Source organism: Amborella trichopoda, chromosome 7 (assembly GCF_054954075.1).
Source record: "Amborella trichopoda isolate Santa Cruz 75 chromosome 7, AtrichopodaSantaCruz75HAP2 v2.0, whole genome shotgun sequence".
Lineage (NCBI taxonomy): Eukaryota > Viridiplantae > Streptophyta > Magnoliopsida > Amborellales > Amborellaceae > Amborella > Amborella trichopoda.
The window spans coordinates 7,443,288-7,469,215 of record NC_142342.1 but is presented as its reverse complement, the minus strand read 5'-3'; the positions used below and the strand labels follow the sequence as shown (position 1 = coordinate 7,469,215).

The 25,928-nt window shown below is 36.1% G+C and overlaps 2 long non-coding RNA genes across 2 annotated transcripts; one reads left to right on the top strand and one right to left on the bottom strand.

Moving 5' to 3' along the window:
• The first annotated feature begins 382 nt into the window (after positions 1-382).
• LOC148781224 (uncharacterized) lies at positions 383-25,928 on the top strand. Its single transcript, XR_016059982.1, has 2 exons — positions 383-616; positions 25,520-25,928. It is a non-coding gene; the product is annotated as an uncharacterized LOC148781224 (long non-coding RNA).
• On the bottom strand, positions 2,153-3,056 carry LOC110008093 (uncharacterized). The gene is made up of 2 exons (XR_002282595.2): positions 2,595-3,056; positions 2,153-2,421 (listed from the first exon to the last, which is right to left on the bottom strand). It is a non-coding gene; the product is annotated as an uncharacterized LOC110008093 (long non-coding RNA).

Genomic DNA, 25,928 nt, shown 5'->3' with positions numbered 1-25,928 from the left:
AACTAAAGGGATACTAGTGTTGTGGCCAGTTTTGAACAGCAGATGCCGGTGGTGATGCCAAATCTAACATGTCATTGCCCACAATCACATCGATCGTAAACCGAAGGGTTTGAACAGCAGATGCCAGTGGTGATGCCAAATCTAACATGTCATTGCCCACAATCACATCGATCGTAAACCGAAGGGTTGCATCTTACGCAACCCGCAGTCATGACATATCAACAAGATTGATAGTAGTGTTGACAAGACCACCAATGGCTTTTAGCATCGAACGGTTCAAATTTGATCCTAGATTTTGGAAGGTGATTAAAGTGGACAAATATTTATATATAGGGGTTGAGCCCCCTCATTTTATAAATAGGGGGTTGAACCCCCTCATTTTATGGATCGAATTATGAATTTTATACCCAAATGTTGCCGCACTAGAACCAGACTTTGCCAAACCCCGCACTAACCCTAGACATGTATGTTCATAACTTAACCTAGCACGCCTAAACACCTAAACCTTGCATTTCACAAACTCCTCAAGTTCATTAGCCTTCTATTGCCTCGCTCGACAGACCCTGAAGGACTCAGTGAATGTCGTGCAGGTATACTGATCCTGAATCGGCTTAAGGTACGCTTCCATTTTCTTTACTTTATTACATTCTCGTCTATTTATAAAAACCCTTTTGCAATTCCTTCCCCTCGTCTTGGTACCCTGATTTTAGAACTTTCTTGTGAATTTCTAGTTTTGTGGTGTTGGCTTCATAAAAACCCTTTTGCAATTCCTTCCCCTCGTCTTGGTACCCTGATTTTAGAACTTTCTTGTGAATTGCTAGTTTTGTGGTGTTGGAAGCCAGCACTACTGGCAATCCGAGAGAGGGCGGTCTTATGGCCAGTCTCTTATCCGAGTCGTAATTTAATAAGACCCATACTCTATTGAACCCTTTTTTGACGAGTTTGCGCCTGAAAACGAGGTGGGGACTCCAATCTCTAACGAAATTTTCAAGTATAAATAAGTTTCAAGGGTAGTTTGACTGGGTATTATAGATGGTTAGTAAGATATCTTTTGTATTTCAAAATATTTGATGTAACTCTCATGAATATAATAGATTTCAGATTGACATGGCTGTGGATGTAGTAGCTCTTTGGTGTGACTTAATCTTTATATTCATGTGGTCCGTATATTTTATGCTTTATTTATCGTATTATGGTTTGTACTCTCACCTATTTTTTATTCTAGCCTGTTAAGTAAACAATCTTGGTGAAGTCCAACTTTCAAATTCCTGTTTCCATGTCTAAGAGGGCTCTTAAGCCCTAATAGTAAAATCATTTAAGTAAAACAAAAATGCATCTAAAGCGACTTAGGATGCATTTAAAACAAGGTTTAAATACTTGGCTTGGGTTTAGGACTAGGCCAGGCCAAATAAAATATATAGAAAAGGGGGTCAGGCCGGGAAAGCCAAACCAGCCCAGCCTTGGCCGGGGCCCAGCCCTACCCTTGAGCCATGGTTGCCAGCCTCTAGCCCAGCCCTTGAATCACATGTTGTGGCCCATGCCCTAATTTTTTAGGGCCGGACTAACCCATCCCATTGCCACCTATAACAGGGAGAAGGAATTTCTGCCCCTTTCAGATAGAGAGAGGGAGATTGTCGATAGGAGGGCTGATTTATGTGCTATTTTTTGGGAGAGAGAGACAAAAGAAAGGGGCAAGACCCCTATTTTTTGATTTTTTTATATCACTAACAATACTTGGGCCAAAAGCGCAACTCGTCCGAGTACTATATAAACCGATGAGTCAGCCCGAGTTCTATAGTACTAGGGTGAATCAGCCAGATTTCAACAGTACCCGAGCAAGTCATTGTAGTACTCACTAGAGTACCTGTACATGTTCCCATGTACCTCAGTAAGTAAATGAAAGCTTGATTAGTCTATAAACGGAAGCCGCGTCAGTCAAACGAGTCTGAGTCGATTCGGGCGAGTTTTGTTATCTGGTTTCTATCCTAAATCCATCTCCAAGATGGTTTTTGAAATATCTAAACTGATTTAAACTCTCTCAAAGATAAATTGATAAATAACAGTATATTGTGGGAGTAGGGGAGAAAGAGAGATGCCCGTCTCTCCTGGTTTTGGATGCTGAGAGAGTGAGAGTGTGCATGCAGAGGACAAATTTCCAAGTTTTCCCCCTTTTTCTCTTTCTATTTTCATGGTAAAAGTTTACCGAAGGCCAAAATTCCTCTTGTTCTCTCAAGAGAAGAACATGGTTCCATAAGTCAAGAAATAAAATAAAATAAAATGGAAACATGAATTTGGAAGGTTTCTCTCAAAAACCTCATGAAGCTCACTCTGTCCATTTGACATCCATTGTGATGATGAATTCATTGAATCACACAAATGCAAGAGTTCCTCACTCCACCAAATTCTCCATCTTCCCACACTCTGTAGAACAAAACCCAAAAAAAAAATAAAAAAAAAATAAAAAATTTTTTTTTAAAAAAATACACAGAACAACAACAATATATCAATACTAAAACCAGAAGAAGCCTTTAAAGAATCACAAGATGAATTTAATGATCAACAGTATAAGAGAGAGAGAGAGGGAGAGAGCATACCCTGAATCAAACTCTTGGACATGGGTGAGATCCTTTCCATGAGCATCAGGCCAGTTCACCTTCCTCTTCCCATGTGCTTCTCCTCCCATAACCACCTTCTCTCTCTTCAAGTTACTCTTGAGAGGGGGCTCCATACAAGCCTTTTGCTCTTGCACCTCACCATCAACAACATTAGCACCACCTCCCTCAGTGTTCTGATCATTTGATGTGGGTTCACAAATGACCCCATTCTTATTATTATTGTTGATGATGTTGTTGTTGTTGCTATGGGCCCTTGAAGGAGCATAGCAAGAGCATATGAAAGAAGAGGAGCACTTCTTTTGTGACGCCAGGTGATCAAAGTAGGCGGCCCCGGTCCAAAAACCGGTGGCCTATTCCCATAATCCGATGTCGAAAGCCCCTACGGTGGTGAATTCCGGCGATTTGAATGATCACTCGGACTAACCCACATCAAACCTTATCCTATGGGGACCTGAAATGGCTCTAGAACTCTCCTAACACTTATACAGCTCTAGTATGTGCTCTCTCTCTCTCAAGATGGAACTGCAACTTCCAACACTTGAAAATAAGTGATAACAGACTCTCTCTCTCTCAAATGGAGCTCCAACTTCCACCACTTGAAATGAGGGTTAACAGTTTCTCTCTCTCTCTCTAAACACCACTGTAAATGGGCAGAATTTGAGTTTTAACACAATCCATCTCTCTCTCTCTGTCTCTAAACACCACTGTAACTGGGCAGAATTTGAGTTTTAACACAATCCATGTCTCTCTCTCAATCTCTATCTCTTTCTCTCTCTACAAAAAGTCTAGGTTTGGAAGATGAGAGAGAAAGTAAAGGAGGTATGTTTGTTTGGTGAAAATGATTGCCATTGCTTCACAGGGGCATGTGTGGTAGAGAAAACCGTGATTGTGCAGCCCATAATTATGATGCCTTTGGGAATTTGTCTTATCCCACATGATGAGGTGAAAGGGGAATAATGGTTGATTTCCTCATCTTTAACTTTTTATGGATAGTGAGGGTGAAAGGGGTGGAATACAAGCCTATTCTCCTTTTTTACTTTTTCCACTAGTGGGTGGCTCTTATTTGGTGACAGCTATGAGAGAGAGAGAGATGCCATTGAATATATATATATATATATATATATATATATATATATAAATAAATAAAATAATAATAATAATAGAGAGCCCCAACTAGAGAGAGAGGGGGGTGCATTGCGGTTGTGTAGCGGTGGGCATTGATCGGATCCGGATGATAAGAAAGGTTTTAGATCTTATTCGGATTTGGGTATGGACCTAAAATTTGGATCGATTCAGAGGTTTGAATTGCATATTAAATAGCATTACCTAGAGTAAATTTTCTTTTATATATTAAATGTCATTACATGGAGTAATCTAGATCTAGATCTGGATCCGGATCCGGATCAGGATCTAATATATACTATTCGGATCTAGATCCGGATTCAAATATCCAGGATCCATTTTGGACTCGGATCTTACCGAAATCTGATGTATTATATTTGGATCTAAATACAGATCTAGTCGAATTCGGCCCCAATCAGATCTGTTCTCACCCCTAGTTGAGAGGACCACATTTCATATCGAAAAATATTCGGTGGTCTGCTGAACCACATTCTCTCCCTAAAAAATGGCCACAACTCAAAGGAATTCCTCCTCTGAATTTTTTTTTTTAAAAAATTATTACGTATATTTGGTATGCATTATTGAAAAATATTTTTACGTGAAAAAACTCCCTCATGTAATTAGGTGTAAGGGTACTTTCACATCAACTGACTGCCAATTGATGTGACAAAATGTATTGGGACCAATTGATGTAAAAATACTCTCACATCTAAACACATAAAGAAGTTTTTTCATATGAAGTATTTTCACGTATACCAAATATGCCCTTATATTAATTTTTCTCTTCCCTTGGATTAAACTAAGAGAAAAGCTATTTAAGTTCCTTGAATAGGAAAATCCCAACCTTGATTTTCGAAAAGGCAAATCCTATCCAAGTTCCTTGAATAGGAAAATCCTAACCTTGATTTTCGAATAGGAAAATCTCCTAACCTTGATTTTCGAATAGGAAAATCTCCTAACCTTGATTTTCGAAAAGGAAAATCCTATCCAAGTTCCTTGAAGGTGCGTGCTACTCCACTTTAAAACATCAAATAACGAGGGCTTTACTTGAATCAGGTCGGATCGGGCCAAAAAGGTATTTATTATTAATAACTATATCTATACGACATTATTAAACAAGAGTTCAGGGTGGACACATGTCACAAAAATATAAAAGATCTGCAATTGTATAGAGGTTGTAGGACACATTCCCCAGCTCTAAGGGTAGAGAGAAAAATATATTTTAGGAGAGATTTTGATAAGGATATAGAGTATAGAAGAAGGGGAAGAGAGAAGAGAGAAGATTTTAGAAAATCAAGATTTTAGTAAGATTTATTTGAGAGAATATGCACAAGAGAGAGATAATGAGAGATTTTAAAAGAGATTTTGAGAAGCAGATAAAGAGTATACATGCAAGAGAGAATAAGCACTTATCCCCAACTCAAATTCAAGACATATATATATATATATATATATATATATATATATATATATATATATATATATATATATATATATATATATATATATATATATATATATATATATATATAAGTCTGTTTTTATATCCAAGAGGATTCCCCATCCAAGCATGATAACCGCTCTCAATGGATGCACGCCTCATTTTTTTTTCCCTTATTTTTTGGTTCAAACTTTCTAAAATTGCTACCTATCCCTAACTCAAATTCAATTTTTTTTCCCATATTTTTTGGTTCAAACTTTCTAAAATTGCTACCTATCCCCAACTCAAATTCAATAGAGAGATTTTAAGAGATATTTTGAGAATAAGAGAGAGAGACTACGTGCAAGAGAGAGGAAGGGGAAGAGACAAGATTTTTAAAAATTAAGATTTTAGTAGGATTTATTTGAGAGAATATGCGCAAAAGAGTGATATAATAAGAAAATTTAGGAGAGATTTTGAAAATGAGAGAGAGTATGTGCAAGAGAGTACATGCAAGAGATATTTTAGGATCGATTTTGAGAAGGAGAGAGAGAGTACGAGTAAGAGTCTCACACTAAGTTAAGACTTTTATTCTAATTAGGTTTAGAAATCTGTCTCTCAACCTCTCAAAATAGTTTCATGTGCCCCTCTCAACTTCTCAACAAGGTGTGCTTCGTTTTTCTCTCTGCTTATGCATGAGTTTCATAAATTTATTGATTTATGGTTTTTAGTTTGTTATTTAAATTAAAGAGGTTATGGGTTTTTTGTTTTTTAATCAATGTTTAGGCTATTTGAAGGGAGAAGTTGAGTTAAGTATATGTTAGGAATTGTTATGGTTATTGTTTTTTTGAGGGCTTTGCCGCATAGAAACCGAGTCCCACATTAATAGAAGCTTAGTAGCCATTGTTGTTGTCCTTTTTTTTTTTTTTTTCGAGATTGTAAACCATCAGGCGAAGCTTTTGGCACTGAAATTTGGAGGGTCAAAATTTCATCCTATTGAAATTCACCTTGGGCAACTGGTTGTTGGTTCCTTGCTTAGTGTAAACCTCTCTCCCACCATAGCCATTATATCAAACAACAAACTCTACAATTTAAGGCTAAAAACCCAAGAATTGGAAGAAAGTTCTATGAGAAATTACCCCCAAAAAGCAGTGAGTTTCATAAAAATTTGGTGGGCAATGGTGAGACTATGAGAGATTTTCTACGTGGAGTGAAATGCAGTGCTCATTCGAAAATGGAGACGGAGACGGGCTTTGGGAAAGAAACAGGTTTTGAAGGATGAAAAAGTTTTGTCAACTTTCCCTCTCAAATATAGTTGAGCATCTACTCTTAGTTTTCCATTGCAGGAACAAATGAAGCTCAACACAAAATGCGCAGAATAATGGTTTCCAAGTTTATCAGGCAAGGGCTTGAGATGGCATCCCCCGTCTCTAAATTCTTAAGTATTATTAGGAAGAAGCTTGAAATTATCAAAAGAAGCACATGTTGGGTGTGTGTGGCCATTTAAAGTCTTATAGATGCTCATAAAAGAATTATACAGTGGAACATAAACTCAGTGGTCTTATTACAAACAATAAAAATTCTAAAAATAAATAACACAAAATCCCAACTACTTGATGTCATTCATACAACCTAATACCGTGCTTAAGAATATAAAATAAAAGAACAAACAAATAAAAGAAAAGATGCCAGAGGTTACCTCAACCGAGCTTTTTACACCCCACATTGAGTCACCACATCTAATGGCACGGGATATGTGGTCTAGCTTCAATCTTGAACCACGATAGCTGATTTTGGTCAAACTATGTAATTATCCTTAAAATCTCTACTAAACCTTAACCCCCAAAACTAACTTAGGCTTCCTTCTAATTTTTTCAACCCTTAGTTTCTTCTTAGGTCTAGAGAGGAGAGAGAAAGTACTACCTAGGGTTTTGGAGATAGGAAGTTAGAGAGAGAAATATGGAGGAGAGAGAGTGAGGAGAGTGGGGTGTTCCCCTCTAGGAGAGAGAGATGTGTGAGAGAGAGAAGAAAGAGAGGTTGTGTTTGTAGAGATTGGGGGAGAGCACCCCTATTTATAGTGGATATTTAGGTTTAAGGTTTCTTAGGGTTTTCCTATAATTTGCCTCTTTCATGAGATTGAATCTAGACCGTTGATCAAAGTGACCTGTGGGATAAGAGATCTGAGTCATCAACATTATGGAAGGTGCTTGGACTATTATTCCCCTTTCCTTAAACCATTTTCCCATCAATATATTTAAATAAAATAACTATCATGCATTCCATAAAATTGCATGATCCATGTTACATATTCCATAAGGATATGTCAATAATTATCAAGCAAATAAATACTGCCAAATAAGATAAGGTCAATATTTCCCTTCTAAGATTTGACCACAATCAAAGTTAATGAATTTAATAAACTTGAACACAAAGCAACAAGAGAATCCAAGGGGTGCGGCGTACCACGCGTTTGTAGCACATGTGGGCCCCCACCTGCATGCTATATGGTGGGCCCATGTGCACTTTGGGCCCCCCATGAAATTTTATAAATAATTTTAAAATTAAACAATTTAATATATGAATTTTTCCAATCTTGTAAAATCAATAACTGTATTTTTGTAAGTCCAAAAAACATAAATAAAATATTGAGGGATTCATAAAAATTCAAATAATAAAACTAAAAATATTTCAATATTAAAATGAACACAATTAAATTAATATGATAGGAAAAGGATCCATATGGTTTTAGGAATTCAATCTGTAATAATGGGGTACTCCACCTTCAACTGTGGACTACAAACCACACTAGCTTTATCGAACCGACCCAGTATTTCCTATGACACATAGTCAAAGCAGTAGCTCATTAGCAGGTCACCAAAGTCAGGTCGATGAATCAAGGGGTCCCAATCCCAGTCTGTGGATTATAGGCCATCCCTTAGAGACGAATCAAGGTCACCATGACCTGATGCGACCACAGCTCTATGGTGCATAAGGGTATCTCTCGTACATGCATACGCTTCACCCAAATGTGGATATCTGGCTTTCCCAAACGATCTACCGATATGCATGCCGTGTGATAGAAGGTTTTGGCCCCCGTCTCAGTAAGTCTACCATCACACACAAAGGTCACACAGCCCCTTGGCTTACTTATCTAGGCATAAGCTCCAACCTCATCAAGGGCTAACCCAAAAGCCTAGGTACCTTGGGTTTTCCAACCGATTGGCCTAGATCGATAAGCAGAGTCCGGCATAAGCAAACATCATTTGCTTAGTACGGTCATCGAGGGATCACACTACCACTAATTTATGTTTCACTATAATAAAAGTATTTCAATACACACTCATAAGGCCTTTAAAAGCTACATAAACCCAACATCTCCCACTTGGCCTATGAATGCCTTACGTTCTCTCTTCCTCACTTTCTCTCATCCCCATCTCTCTCATGTCTTACAAAACATCAGGTACAATCCCCTTAGAGGGTTTGCAATCATCAAATATGTAGATAGGTAGTGGTACAGAGAGCTATGGATGGACAGAACTACGTCAACTTTGTCGGGTTAGTAGATATGCTAAGCATAAAAAAACCTATAGGCGAGGACTCAAACCTATTACTATTTACCCAGATAGAAAATGGGAAACTGGGATTGTTGGCCAACGACTGCGACTGGCTTGCCTTCCTTAAAAAAGGGCTTCGCCGCACCTGGAACTAGCTCTGATTTCGAACCAGAATTCTCAACTATTTGGCACTACCCTATCTCTCCCTCCACACCTCTCTTTCCCTCCTTTTCTGCAGGCAAAGCCTTCCCTTGCCCAAGCTGATCTTGATCTCTTTCAATCTCACCTCATTTCTCAAGTAATAAAAATAAAGATTAATATGCTTGGAGTTCTTATAAAACCGAAGCTCCTTAGAGACACAAGTAGCTGCAGTGTTGTCGTAGAAAATTCGCACTACCTCACAACGTACAGGATGAAACTTAAGTTGATTAAGAAACTTCATAATCCACGCGGCCTCCTTGGCTGCTAGACAGCATGCCACATACTCGGATTCCATGGTGGACAAGGCCACAATATCTTGTTTATTTGACTTTCAAGAAATCATACCCCCTCCAAGCCTAAACACATATCCAGATGTAGACTTCGCATCATCTGGATCCGCGAGATAACTTGCATCTGAATATCCCTATATTGCAATTTCAGTTCCCCACTTCTTTTTACAGCTTTGTGATGCTCCTCTCTTTGATTACTTTGGAAGCGGCTCACCAGACTCATGACGAAGGACAAGTCAGGCCTTGTTCGTCATAGCATACATAAGGGACCTAACTGTGCTCCTGTATGATACTCTCTCCATGGCTCTTATATCCATGTCTTTGGTAGGACACTTCTTATTATTAAGCTTCATTTTTTTGTCAATTGGGGTAGACATGGGCTTACACATACTCATATCAAACTTTTCCAAAATCCTCTTACAGTAGGTTGTCTGGGAAAGTTGGATAGTTTTCTCTCTCCTGTTTTTTATTATCTTGATACCCAACACATATGAAGCTTCTCCAAGATATTTCATATTGAAGTGTTGTGCAAAGAAAGTTTTCGTCGCTACTACTAGGACAATTGAGCTACTAACAATTAGCATATCATCCACATATAATGATATAAAGACTGCATCATTCCTACTGACCTTTTGATATATGCAATAATCCTCATTATTTGTGAAGAACTCTGTAAGAGCAAGGGTCTCCTGGAATTTTATATACCACTATCACGATGCTTATTTCAGGCTATAATGGGATTTTATTAAGTTTGCATACTAGGTTCTCTTTCCCTTTCTCCTCAAATCCCTCAGGTTGGGTCATGTAAATTTCTTCTTCTAAATCCCCATTTAAAAATATTGTTTTAACATCCATTTGATGAACCTCAAAGTCAAAATGGGCTGCTATAGCTATAAGGATTCGGATGGATGAAAATTTGGCAACAGGAAAAAAAGTTTCCCCATAATCTATCTCTTCTTTCTGGGTGAAATTATTTGCAACCAACCTAGCTTTGTATTTTATTATTTTCCCTTCAAAGTTCAACTTTTTCTTGAAAATCTACTTGCAACCAATGACCTTACGTTTTTGAAGTAGAGGTACTAATTCCCATATATGGTTTTGGTTAATGGAAGCATACTCATCTTTCATGGCTTCTACCCAGTATTCCTTTTCAGGACAGGTCAAGGCTTCATGATGAGTTCTAGGTTCTAAATCTGGATCTTCTCCAACCTTATCAAAATATTCTCCAAGCTAGACAAAATGTTCTAGATAAAGCGGTGGTCTACTGACTCGGTTACTTCATATTGGTTTAAATAAAGATTCACTTTCTTTAAAGAGTTCAAGAACAGGTTGCGTTGGTTTCGAAGTTTCAGGTTCAGGGTCTCGAACTACATTCTTGTTTTTGGCCTCCTCATAAAAGTTGACTTGTTTTCTACTCACCTTTACTTCAAGGAACTCTTCCTCGAAGAAGTGAGCATCGCAACTTTCAATAACCGTAAATGTTTCAAGGTTGTAGAATTGATACCCCTTACCATGATATGGGTAACCAATGAAAATGGATTTGACAGTCTTGGGTTGCAATTTGGTTCTATTTTTATGTGGGATAAGGACATAGGCTGAGCAACCCCAAACTTTCAGGTGTTCAAGGGAGGGAGTACGACCTGTGAAAATTTCGTGAGGAGTAAGTGGGGCAGCTTTTGTAGGAGTTCGGTTAAGGATGTAACATGCCGTTAAAATAGCTTCTCCCCAAAAATCCAATGAGAGATTTGCATGCCTCATCATACTCCTTACCATTTCCTCTAAGGTCATATTCTTTCTCTCAGCTACACCATTTTGTTCAGGAGTATAATGCATGGTGTATTGATGGATGATCTCATTTTCAATGCACAATTCTTTGAAAATGTCAGATGAATATTCTCCTCCTCTATCGGTTCTAAGGACTTTAATTTTCAGGTTAGTTTGATTCTCTACCTGGGCTTTATATTCTTTGAATTTTTCTAGATCTTCTGATTTTGCATGAATAAGGTACACATGGCCATATCACGAGTGATCATCTATAAAAGAGATAAAATATCTTTTTTCACTTTTTGTGGCTACATTCATAGGTCCACATATGTCACTATGAATGATTTCCAATACATTAGTAGCTTTTTTTGCCCTGGTAGTATTTTTCTTTGCACACAAGACTCACACACTTTCGATAAATCTCCCTTATAATTTTAAAGAATCTCATCCCTTTTTAATCTTTCCATTCACTTGATATTAATATGTCCTAACCTCATATGCCATATGGTAGCATCCAATTCATTAAGGGACGAGACATAAGCAACATTCTCTTTTATTTAAATAATTAATAGCTCATCTACAAGTCGTCCAGTCATGATCACATTATTGGCAAGTTTCATACGGAGTATTCCGGCGGCCCACTTCATCCCATGTAAGTGCACTATCGATTCCTCTAATGTTGCAACTTTGTTCTTTCGAGAAGTAGTTAGATTGCATGGGGTGCTTAAAACTATCTATAGTTAGATTGCATGGGGTGCTTAAAACTATCACTTCTGATCGAGACACTCGTTATGTGGGTAACTTTTTGAAGACTTCTTTATGGAAGATCATGAGAACAATGCTAGACTTCCCACCAATAACTTAGATTGCTCGGGCTTGGATAATTTATCAAATGCTGGTTAAGTGTGGAGGATATGGGTTGTTTCAAAAGAGAGAATCGTTGGTTCTAGGAACTCTAATAACGATTAAAAGACTACCCGGACTATGTTTATGTTATTTCCTCCCCCCCCCCCCCCCCCCCCCCGAAAAACTACTAGTCCTTCAGTCGTTCACTGCGTTCACTCACTCCGTTCGCTACGCTCACTGTGCACTCAGCCTAAAGGCTTTGCTTGCCCACCGTTCACTACGCTCTCTCCTAATGAAAGTGCTTGTGAATCCAGCCATAGACATATTAAGAACCGAAACCAAGCACTTCTTCATATCAGGAGCATAAAGTGCTTTTTTTAGGATCAAGGTGTTCTCACTCTTCAGTTTCAGCTCAAAATCTCCAACTTCAAGAACATCAGTCTTCTGATTTCCTCCCATGTAAATTTGCTGCTATCCTGGCTCCATGGGAGTGAAAGAACGAAAACCTTCTTAGGTGTTTATGACATGTGCCGTAGCACCCGAGTCAAGACACCAAGAGGCTCCCTTGGGGTCAGCTAGCATAGACTCAAAAACCACACATGCCAATTCCTTGTTGGTCCCTCCATATTTGTTAAACCAACAACTATTGGCTATGTGGCCCACCTTTTTGCAAATAAAGCAAGTTTGAGTCTCTCTTTTCGCTCCCTTATTTCAAAAATCTCTCCTTTTGAAATCTCTTTTCTTTCCAAAATTATTTCTTCCCTTTCACTTCTTAAATTTAAAAGGTGGAGACTTTACCATATGCACGGCTTCCCTTAGAGTCGTTGTCAGTAGGTGCCTTGAATTTCTCCTCTCCTCTTCTGTTTTGATCGTAGTGATGAGCTCCTCCAGTTTTAGTGTTTTCCTTCTGGCTGAGATGGAAGATATGAAAGTCTCCCATGAATTAGGAAGTGAATTCATAAGATGAACTACTTGCATAGGTTCATTAGGTTTCATGCATGTATCTTCTAAGTCTCTAACTAATGCACGAAACACATGCACATAATCTGTAAACTTAGTACATTCTGTCATCTTTAATTCATTATATTGTCTCATAGACATGGTTTGCTTTATAAGAGAGGGTTCAACATACTGTCTCTCAAGTTTATCATAAATTTTACTTGCAGTATTGATTGACTCATACTTAGAAGCATATGAATCAGTCATGACAAATAAAAGAATGTGTTTGCATATCAGATTCTTTCTCTTCCAATTGGCATACTCATCTTTAATGCTTGAGATGAGTCGTCAATTGGACGACGAGGTCGGTCCTCAAAGAGTACCTCATGCAAGTTTTCCTCATAAAGCACAAATTTGATTTTTCTTTTTCATGAGACAAAATTGGTCCCATCTAACCTTTTGGTTTTCAGGATCTCTGAGATGAAGGTATGAGCAACCATATATTTCTATTCTCAAGCAAAAATAAGAAAAGACTCCTAATGACAATCAAGTAAAACTAGCTCTGATACCAATGAAAGAAAGACCTATGTGATATTTTGCCGGGTATATACAATTTTTATTTATTTATTTATTTTTATTTTTTTTATAAGAAATAATCACCCCTTATAATTTTGGCAACAAGATCACTCATAGATGATCTTATTACAAACAATATAAATTCCAAAAATAAATAACACAATATCCCAACTACTTGATGTCATTTATACAACCTAATACTATGCTTGAGAATATAAAATAAAAGAACAAACAAATAAAAGAAAAGATGCTAGAAGTTACCTCAACCGAGCTTTTTACACTCCACACAGAGTCACCACATCCAATGGCGCGGGATCTGTGGTCTAGCTTCAATTTCGAACCGAAATAGTTGATTTTGGCCAAACTATATAACTACGCTTAAAATCTCTACTAAACCTTAACCCCCAAAACTAACTTAGGCTTCCTTCTAATTTTTTCAACCCTTAGTTTCTTCTTAGGTCTAGAGAGGAGAGAGAGTACTACCTAGGGTTTTAGAGAGAAGAAGTTAGAGAGAGAAATATGGAGGAGAGAGAGTGGGGTGTGTCCTTCTAAGAGAGAGAGGTGAGAGAGAGAGAAGAGTGAGAGTGGTTGTGTGTGTAGAGATTGGGGGAGAGCACCTTTAATTATAGTGGATATTTAAGTTTATGGCTTCTTAGGGTTTTTCCATAGTTTGCCTCTTTCATGAGATTGAATCTAGACCGTTGATCAAGGTGACTTATGGGATGGGAGATCTGAGCAATCCATTCTATAGGCTTGAACCATTATCCCCCTTTCCTTAAACCATTTTCCCATCAATATATTTAAATAAAATAAATATCATGCATTCTATAAAATTGCATGATCCATGTCACATATTCTATACAGAAATATCAATAATTATCAGGCAAATAAATACTACTAAATAAGATAAAGGCAATATTTCTCTTCCAAGATTTGACCACATACCACAAATCAAAGTTACAATATTTAATAAACTTGAACACAAAGCAACAAGAAAATCCAAGGGGTGGGGCGTGCCACCCCTTTGTGGCACATGTGGGCCCCCACCCACATGCCACATGGTGGGCCCACGTGCACTTTGGGCCCTCCATAGAATTTATAAACAATTTTAAAATTAAACAATTTAATATATGAATTTTTACAATATTGTAAATTCAATAACTATATTTTTATAAGTCCAAAAAACATAAATAAAATATTGAGAGACTCATAAAAGTTCAAATAATAAAACTAAAAATATTTCAATAATAAAATGAATACAATTAAATTAATATAATGGGAAAATGATCCATATAGTTTTAAGAATTCAATCTGTAATAATGGGGTACTCCACATTCAACTGTGGACTACATGTCACACTAGCTTTATCGAACCGATCCAGTGTTTCTTATGACCCATAATCCAAGCAGGGGCTCATTAGCATGTCACTAAAGTCAGGTCGATGAATCAAGGGATCGCAATCCCAGTCTGTGGATTACAGGTCCTCCTATAGAGACGAGTCAAAGTCACCATGATCTGATGCGATCACAACTCTATAGTGAATAGGGGTATCTCTCGCACATGCATACGCTTTACCCAAAGGTGGATATCTAGCTTTCTCGAACGATCTATCAATATGCATGCCGTGTGATGGAACATGGATGATGTTTTGGCCCCCGTCTCAGTAGGCCTACCATTACACACAAGGGCCACACAGTCCCTCGGCTCATTCATCTATGCATAAGCTTCGACCTTATCAAGGGCGAACCCAAAACCCTCATCGGTTTAATTCTTTATGCCCAGGTACTTTGGGTTTTTCAACCGACTGGCCTAGATCGATAAGCACAGTCCGGCATAAACAAACATCATTTGCTTAGTATGGTCCTCGAAGGATCACACTCCCACTGAGTTTATGTTTCACTATAATAAAAGTGTTTCAATACACACTCATAAGGCCTTTAAAGGCCACATAAACTATGGTCCCCCGTATGGACTATACCAAGCAAACAATGTTCGATGATATTAGACTGTGTTTAACATGTTAGGTTAGTCTGGTTGGGGAAAACACATATTACCTATGCATAGAGAAACATGCTGATGAGGGTTAGATAGGTTATCCCTTGATGAGGTTGGAGTATGCTCGAAAGAGTGAGCCGAGGGACTGTGTGACCCTTGTGTGTGATGGAGGTCTTCAGAAATGGGGCCAAAGCCTCATCATTTGTATCATCACACGGCATGCATATCGATAATCGTTTTCAAGAAAGCATACTACCTTTCATGGTGAAGCTTGTGCATGTGCGAGAGATACCCCATATGCATCATCGAGCTATGAATTGCATCAGGTCATAATGACGTTGGTTTTGTCTCTAGGGGGAACCTGAAATCCATATATTGGGATTGCAACCTTTATCTATTGTTTAGACTTTGGTGACCTACTAATGATCCCCTGCATAGACTGTGGGTCATGGGCAACGCTGGGTCGGTTTGAGAAAGCATGTGTGGTTCGTAGTTCGCAGTTGGACATAAAGTGCCCCAATGGATATTCATTCCTAGACCATATGGATCATTTTCCCATTAAAATATTTAATTTTATTTATTTTAATAATAAGTGATTTTTAGAATTTTTATTTGATTTTTTGTGAATCTCTGGATATTTTACTTATCAAATTTAGATTTATAAAAACAAAGATATTTATTTTATAAGTACTTAAATATTTAAATAATAATTTTATGTTTTTTAAATAATTTATAATATAATTGCATGGGAGACCCAATAGGATTTTTGGGCCCACCATAGCAAATTTGGTGGGGCCAATTATGTGCCACAATGGGTGGCATGCCCCACCTAAGACACTTTCTATTTTTTGTAATGAAGCTTTAAAGCTTGAGAGATAAGTTTGTATTGTTTTAAAAAAGCTTAAACCTTGAGGAAATTTTGATTGATATTTTAGTATGTATGAGAAGGCTTATGTATAAAAAAAGAAAGAATAATATTATCATATATTAATTTTTCATTTGAATTAATTGATGGGAAAATAATTTAAGAAATGGATGATAATGATTCTAGCACCTTCCATAAAATGTTGATGGCCCATCTATGGAATAGATAACTCATATTTCTCATCCAACAGATCACTAAAAATCAATGGTGCATATTCATTCTCACATGAGTGGTAAGCCAAGAAAAACTTCAAACACTATAAAAGAGGAGTACCCTACCTAATCTCTGTACCATATCTCTTATACTTAAAATCTCTCTTCTCTCTCCCATATACAATAAGAGGGGCACGCCCCTAGTAGAGGAATTCTCTCTCTCTCTCTCTCTCTCTCTCTCTCTCTATCTCTCTCTTATCAAAATTAAGGGGCATGCCTCACCTAAACGGAAACTTCTCTCATCTTGGAAATTCTCTCTCCTTAAAAAAAACCCTAAGGGGGGCACACCCCACTCTCTCTCTCTCATGATTGCTCTTTTGTCTCCCATCATCTCTCATCTCACATTGGGGTTAAGAATGCAGGGTGTGGTAGAAAGAGAAGCATCTCTCTCAAAGTAGGTTATCAAAGGGGTTCACTTAGCTATTAAATTTGTAATTAAAGGGGTTCATGTTTCATTGGTGTGGCTTGTCCAAAACTTGATTTCCTAATTGAGATTGAAGGTTGACCATTAGATCCCGCGCTATCGGAAGGTAGTGACTCGGTGTGGGGTGCAAGAAGCTTGGTTGAGGTAATATCCGACATCCTCTTTTGTTTCTTGCGTATTTATTTCTTATGTCTGGTATTCCCAAGCCTATGTTGTGTCTTTTCTTTGTTATTGAAAGAAAGGTTTTTGAATGGCTTCAAGTTCTTGAGATCTTATTGTATTCTTTTTTTATACATTATTTGAAGTTATTATAATGTAAAAAGACTACTTGTAAGTGATATAGGCCGTGAAAAAAATAAAAAAAATTGAAAAAAAATATATTATATACTCCGACTAGATCACACGAGTCCTTCTTTCAACACACACTTGTGCATTGCTTGCATTTTCTTTACTACGATACTTGATGTTGCCATTGATAAAAGTTCTTCAGCAATAGTCAAGGTGGTGTCCAATAGAGCAAGTTTATCATCTGCTTTTAACCCTGGAATTTATTTTTTGTTATTATTATTATTATTATTTTATTTTTTTGAAATGTAGAAGTTGAAAAAGGGTCTCATTGTGATTCCTATTAAATTAGAGTATTGGTCATTGAAAACTACTTTAAAATGCCAAATTACTACACTTATATTTTCCTTAAAAGATTGAGGGTTTTTAGGGAGCAAGAATGTAACCCTATTCATCTTTATATGTATATATGGGTCAAGGAAGCAATAATATCCTTTTATGGTCACTCCTTTAGTGTCGTCGAAAGGGATCCCCAAGAAAGAGATGGATCTCTAATGTAAGACATGGACTCCTAGAGAGGTGCTATTTCGATAGGGTTTTAGTTTGGGGTGAATTTTCACTTCTAGAGAAAGGCTCTCTTATTTACTCTCGAGGTTAACTTTTTCATTTAATGGCAAAAAAAGAGGAGATTGATTGTCAATATTTTTGGGTCGGGAGAGCAAATTTAGAAGGGAAGATCAATAAGGGTGGATTATGTTTAGAGAGAGGTATAGCTCTTATAACTCAAAATTATTAGTTCAATAAGATAATGGATCTCTACTTGCTGAGGCCATGGACATAGTCCAACTAGGATAAACTATATAATCAAGTGGGATTATAGTATATCATTTATTTTACTTTATTTCTTGCACCTTTTTGGTTCTCATATTTACTTGTTTCTCACCTTGACAACTACATACACAATCCTGGGTGGGATTTTGGGATTTGAGGTTCCTAATTCTGCAAGCGACGATTCTCTAGGACCCTACAATTAATATCAAAGAACACAATATGTATGGATCTAAGGTTTTTTTTGTTACCAATGGAGAAAAAGATGAAAGGCGAAGCTAAATGGATATATGATTTGAGGTGGAGAAACATAGAGGTACAATACATGTGAAAATTTCGCAATAAAAGCAAGAGGGAGGAAATAAAAAATAATCCAATAGAGGTTAGCAAGGCAATTATGATAATTTTAATGTCAAAGTGGTGACTAGTAGGTTTGGTGATGATCAAATCACTACACCTATGCTTTTCTCAAAAGATTGGGGGTATTATGATAAAAGAAAAAAGGGAATTTTTTTGGGGACCAAGAATGAAACCCTAGGGGTCTTAATATAAATGAGCCAAAAAAGCCATAATACTCATACTTTTAGGATCACCCCTTTAAAGTCATGGGCATGGATCTTCAAGAGAGAGATGGGTCAAGTGAGATATGACCTCCTATAGAGAGTCAGTATTCGCATGGGATATTAGGTTGATTGAATTTTCTAGAGAGAAAAAATATCTCAGTTGCTCTAAATATTTTCCTTTTGGTAGCAATGTAGAGGTAGGAAAATATATGATAGTCAGCCACGTTATTTGATTGCAAGAACAAATTTAGAAGGGATGATCGACAAGAATATTTTTGTTGCTTGTAAAGATACATCTCTTGTAACCCAAAATTGTAATCTTGATTAAGATAATAGATTTTTATTAGTCGATGGCATGGACATAGCCTCATAAACCATATAAAATGTGTATCGTTGTGGTTTACCTTTTATTATTCTTTTATTCCTCGCACTTTTTTTGTCGTTGCATTCACTTATTTTTCATCTAGCTATGTGCACAATCTTGGGTGGATCCCAATATTTGAGGTTCTTAGTTCCATTTAGCCAGCTCAAGGACCCTATAATTAGTATCAGAGCGCATAGTATATGCAGGCGTCAGTTTTGATGTTATTGGTGGAGAAAAGGATGAAAGGTAAAATTCAATGGATACATGGTTTGAGGTGGAGACATATAAAGGCAAAGCATATGTGAAAATTACATAATGAAGGCAAGATGGAAGAATTCAAAAAATCTATTTTTACATCATATCATTACCTTGCCAAACATCCACTTGATACCAAATCACACCTTGAACTTTTCAAAGCTTCACTCTTTCCCTTTCTCGAAACCAAGAGAACTTAGACTCGATTTCTAACTTCTCTATTGGTACCAGCTTTGTAAGCATGTATGCCAGGATACAATCTTGATCTTAGCCAATTGAGTTCTCCTATCTTCAACAACTTACTTAATATAATAATATTGAGCCAATATGTATCTCGACATCTTGTGATGAACTAGATTATTAATTAAGTGAATGGCACCTATCTTGTCACATAATAGTTATATGGGCTTTACATGTAATACCTATTTCACTAATCAATCGTTGGAACTATACTACTCCTTTTCACGCCTCTATTATTGTTAGTGCTATAATGTCTTGGAGCCTTGACATCCAATGTGACGGTACATTTGCAAATTGAGAAATAGATGTAGTAATTGATCCACCTCTATCAAGACAACCAATAAAATTTACATTGACAAAACTTTGCATTGAATTCAAGCCCTTGCAAAATGTGCTTGTATAATTAGTTGTGCCTATAAATGAAGCACCGATTTTGTTGCCTCCTAATAAACACATTTTTGGGTTCAACATAAACTGACTTAATACACAAACCGCATGGGCACTATTTAGTCTAGTACACAGTATGGTGAGAATCAAGATATCAATGTCATTGTAGTGAGAAGAAGTAGGACTTGTCCCACATTGAAAATTTAAGACATGGAACGCCTTGATAAAACAAATGTCACTCTCATACCTATAACAATGGCTTGCATGTATGAGTTGGAAATGCACAAAGATGAGGCATCACTAAGGATATGAGCACTCCTCATATGTTGAAAAATAAAAACAAGTACCATTTTCAAACAATGTTGGACTCGTGAACATGTGACGTGTTCGGTTTTATCTTAAAAGAGTCGATTTCAATATATTGAGGGAGGGATCCAAATTGCCAGACCCGGTTCCTAGAGTAGTTTTCTAAGAGAGTCGACCTCAAGGAGTCGTTTTCTAAAAGAGTCGTTTTCAGAGAGAGTTGTCTGGATCTCAATATAGAGAGTCCTCTAGAGTCGTTGTCAAAGAGAGTCGTCTAGATCTCAAAGAGTCGTCGAGATCTCAAAGAGTCCTCTAAAAGAGTCAGTTTTCTAAGAGAGTCATGTGGATCTCAATATAGAGTCGTTTTCTAAGAGAGTTGTCTGGATCTCAATATATTGAGAGATCCAAATCGCGCCATCAACGATTCTCGATCTAAATTGAGCAATTTCGATCCAAATCACCAAATTTTCAAACCTTGTGTAGCATGGTTGCAAAGCCACCCTAGATTGTCGATTCTCGATCTAAATTGAGCAAATTTCAATCCAAATCGCCAAATTTTCAAACCTTGTGCAGCATGGTAGCAAAGCCACCCTAGGTTGTCTTCATCTTTTGGTTTGTGATTTACTTTTTGGTGTCTGCCATTCTCTCATGGAAGCAAATTGAACACTTGCTCCCTCAAGAAAAAACCCACTTTGGAGGATTTATTTGAATGAAAATCGGTTAATATTCTTGAATCAAACAAATGATTTCAAAGAAGAAAACATGAAATTGATTTTTCAGTTCCTAAACACCTAGATCTGATCATTTGAAAAATATTGAGTTTCTAAATACGTTGATCTCTTCATTGGAACATATATTCACTTTTGACATCAGAATTGCTTCAGGTAAATGAGTAATAAGGTAGGATTTTAATTTCTTTTTCAAAATAGATAGGATGAGTGGATTACAATCCCAAAATTACGATATGAGATTGATCAAGAAACAAGCTGAGAAGCTCAATTTATTATTATCTTCTTATTTTTCACAAAAATAGTTGTTTTATGGGCCCTAAAATACCGATCCATCAATTTCTCCTTCAAATCTCAACTAAAAAACCTTGAAATGTATTTAAATTGTTGGTGATTAAGCTCCTTATCAATGGCCTATTTTACTTTATTGGAGAAAATAAAAATTTGAAGAGAGAAAGGCCCAAAATTTCAGGTTTATCATCATCTAAGCTCAGATCTCTAATTTGGCACATTTTTTGAGGTTCAATTGACAATTTTATTAGGAATTATTATCTAGATTGTATTAAGATTGATGTAAACCAGGGTTTTTATTTTTGAATAATATTTGTATTTATTTTAATTTTCTCAGTTTAGGGTTTTCTCAAAATTATTTAGAAAGATAAAATATTTTAATAAGATTATTATGTTAATATTTATCATTTTTGTCTTATGTAGGGTTTAGATAAACTTTTAACAATATTTGAATTTATCTGGATTTTTCCTTGAGTTTGGGATTTCCTGAAAATTTTCTAAAATCTGAATTTCAGATTATTATTTTTGTGCTCGAGATTGACCTAGGTAGGGTAGATAATTTTTAATAATATTTTTATTATTTTATTTCTTTCTTGGTTTAAAACTTTTATGAAAATTCTAGAAGATTAGAATTCTTTTTGCAAATGTTGGATAAATTTTATTTTGTTCTAGGCTGTATTAGGTATTATTTTATATAGTTTTTGAATGATTTTCATATCTATTTGAAATATTTGTCTCAGTTTAGTGTATTTATGAAAAGTTTGAGAAATATTCATAAAAGTTTTGTATTTTTTTTTTTTTTTTTTGCCTTTTTTGTTTTAGTCTCTAAGTAGAGGTCTGAATATTTTTTTAGTAGTATTTGTATTTATGTTATCCTTTGTCTCAGTTTAGAGCTTTCCTCGATAATTTTGAGAAATCTCTAAAATTTTTGTAAATGTTATGTTAATTTGTTTTTGTTAAGAAGTGCCTAAATTTTATTTTTCTTGTTTTCTATTAGGCAAATTTTAAATTTTATTATTATTCTTCTTCTTTTTCTTGCTTTTTTTTAACAAAACTATTTACCATCTAATGATTGTGGCACTCAAACAGGAACAGAATCTCCGTGTTCACACATATTGGACAATTCTATCTAAGGAAAAAGTTTACATAAATGCGAAGCTCTAAACAATGCACCTCAAAATCATTAGAAGAGGTTATTTTGATGCTCAAAAATCCTCAAATTGAACATCTCGACCTCAAATGAACATAAGAAAAAACTGGATTTCAAGTTTTGGAAATAGTGCATCTTGTAATGCATTTTTCGACCATCAATTTTCAAGATTTTCAAGATTTCATAGATATGTTCGATCTTCACTATTTTTTATGCTTTAAATTTTATAATTAGAAATGAAAATATATATTACGACTATCACAAAGATTTCCCGTATTGAAACCACATTCCTTGACACTATTTGAAGGTGCGCTTTACTTTGATTGTTTAGAGCCTCAGCCTCATACAAACTGCACCCTTCTCAATTAACTAAAATTTGATTTTTGAATTTTTTTTATAAGCATGAGATGCCTATTCCTCTCTTAAAACCAAGGTTATCGGCTCGAGCAGCCGAACATGCCACCTATCGGATTCCAATTGTATATTGGTTGATTTAGACTGGTTTGACTGACTCGTTGGTCATCCCGTGCTTATAAAAAAGATCAAAAAAATTCAAAAAAAAATTAAAATCAAATTTTATGGTTTTTGGAAATTTTTGATAAATATATTGTAGAGTTTGATGGAATTGACCAAAATGTGCTAATACCAAGTCTGTTTGAGTGTTCGAAACTCTGCCATAAGATGCAGTTTTGGTTTCAAAAATCTTAATATGACTTAAAAATCTATTTAATTTCCTAACTATAAAAATTTAAAGTTCTAAAAATACTAGAGATTAAACAGATTTATAAACATTTGAAAATCTCATAAAAAGATGTTTCAGATAAAATGTTATAAAATGCATTATTTTAAGGGTTTAAATCTTTCTCTTTCTATATATCAAGGTCGAGAGATCGTTTTTCAATCTTCCCCAATGGATTTTTGAAGTGCACTTACCTAAACTTTTCTTTTGCTACCAGGTAGAGAGGTAGTTTCATATTGTTATCTTCTAGAGAAAGAGAGGGGTGTGCCGGTTGTGGGCTAGCCATCTACGTAGGTCCGAGAATGGGTCAGCTCGGGTCCGAATCCACCAGGATCTAGATTCAGATTCAAAAGTATACATGGTATCCATATGAGGATTCAATCGGATCCAAAAAAAATTATTTTACAGATTATTTCACATTTATAAAATCATCTAAAATAATATATAACCAAAAATATTATACGGCATTATGTATGGGACTGTTTACAATAAGAGTATTTACCTTTGATACAAGGGGGTCGCAATTATTTATAGCCATCTGATGTGAAATATGATAGCTTGGGAGTATCACAAAGTTCAAAAAAATTTATTTTGAAATTTGTGTGTGGTCAATGGAATAAATACAACCATCTAATTTCACATCTGATGGTCAAAATTAATTGTGACCACCTTGTATCAAAGGTAAATGGTCTCATTGTGAGCTTTTCATATATATATATATATATAATATTTTAATAATTGGGTTAGATCCGAATCACATCTGCATGTACTCGGATCCAATCCGAACTACTATTAAGATCTAAATTTTAGATCCAAATATGTCCTGATCCAAATACTGAATCCATATCTGGATCTAAATAAGATCCGGTTCCAGATCCAACAGGGTAAATTCTCAGCTCTACATGTACGCACGGGAAGAAAGATGTAGAGGTTGTATGGTCCGTCAGGTGGGGATTTTGGACCACATAAAAGCATGTTGAGAGAGGGCAAGAAAGGTTACCTTTTAAAATGGCTTAGTATGGGCCCTCAAAGATATATCAGAGTATGATTTGTGTGCCCTGAGGCACCAATCCCTTTGTCGGAATTTGGTCTCATGTTTTTTTTTTCTCAAAAATCAAGCAAATATATAGTGGGCCACATTTACGGCTGTCTCATGTGCTTTTTGTAGTCCATGATTTGACCTCACTTTATCTCATTCCCCTCATGAAGCCTCCAAAGGAATAAATTTGGGATTCTAAGGAGGAAAAATGAGTAAGATAGATATTAGAAGATCTCATGAAGGATAATAGATGTCAAAGAGATATAAGATTATACGAAGAAACAAAGGAAATATTTATCTTCACAAGAAAAGAGAGGAGAGGGGTTCAATTTGAAGAGATAGATTTTTTTTTTTTTTTAAGGGTGAATTAGTGGGGCAAAAGGGTAGGGACCCTTTCCGTCATCACTGATTCACCGAATAAAAATTATATCCCTGAGACATAGCACTGCAAATCATCAAGTGCTAACCAATTAAGCATGGCCTCTTTTCCAAAAGAAGAGACCCATTCTTTTTCTTTTCCTAAGTTCCATCCTTTCACATTGAAAACCATAAGCTTGGATTTTGATTGAATTCGCACCTGAATTTTCTAGATGGAGAGATTTGTCGAAGGCTGCATTCTAAAGGAGACAAAGATTCCTAATATGGGAATAATTTGACAATGTGCTAGCCAGGACTAGATCAATCCTCGAATGAGCAAAATAAATTATTGCAATGAGGAATAGTGCATTAAAAACCGAACAGATGGGGTCAAATTGGGGACCACTAGTTTTGAGCCGATTTGTCAATTCTTTTAGGTTTTTCTTATTGAAATTTTTCAAAAAATAGAAGGATTGATATCTAATGCAAATCATGGAATTTCAAGGTATATAGCTCTTGAATGCTCTAGAATTTTGAGCGCATTGTAGTAAGAAAATGGCTTATCAGCATGATTGAGGAGAACTTTGATTTTAGGATTTTAAGCATGTTTTTTTAATCATGTAGCCTTGGATTCATGGACATAATCATGAATTTCAAGAGTGGTACAAGATTACCTACTATTGGGGCAGATCTTGGTCTCTAGGTGGATATTCCCACAAAAGCCATGGTAAGCTTTAAGATCTATCTATTTAGGGAAATCTTTCTTTATGACTCTGGTTTATGTCTCTCTTTAAGAATATAATCAGGGAATGGAGCCTCAAATAAGAGATTTGATGAGTGTTCTTTGTGAATTAATATGAATATGAATACATAAAGCAAAAAACAGTATGAAAAAGGGCTTAACACATTAAATTGAAAGAATATGATGCGTCAGACTTTGTGCTGCCATCTTCTAAAATTGACAACATCAAATAGATCTAGCCTTATAAAATCCTGATTCATCATTCTAAACGTGTTGTCATCTTTTGAAGTTTTATACTTTGAAATTGTTGAGTTTCGTCGGTCATCGTGAGTAAAAATAATAAGAATATGCGTTCTACATTGTAGTTCAATCAGTCAGAGCACCGCCCTGTCAAGGCAAAAGCTGTGGGTTCGATCTTCGTCAGTCCCGATTATGATTTGATGAATGGGTCTCCTCGACAAACTTGCTACTAGCCCAAGATCAATATTGGCCTGATAATCATAGAAATCCTGATCTGTACTTTGACCCAACTTGTATTCTGACTAAAGTTCTATTTTTTGATCGACATTCTATTTTGAAAGGGGCTCGAATTGAAAGGAGCTCAATCTGAAAGGAACTCTAACTAAAAGGAGCTCAAATTAAAATGAGCTCGAATTGAAATGAGCTCTAACTGAACTACAAACTTGGAGGTACGAGATAGTATCCCTTCTTTGAACGCCCATGTTTCAATAAAATAACCAAGATGCAATCAGATTCAAGAGAGCACTTTTAAGA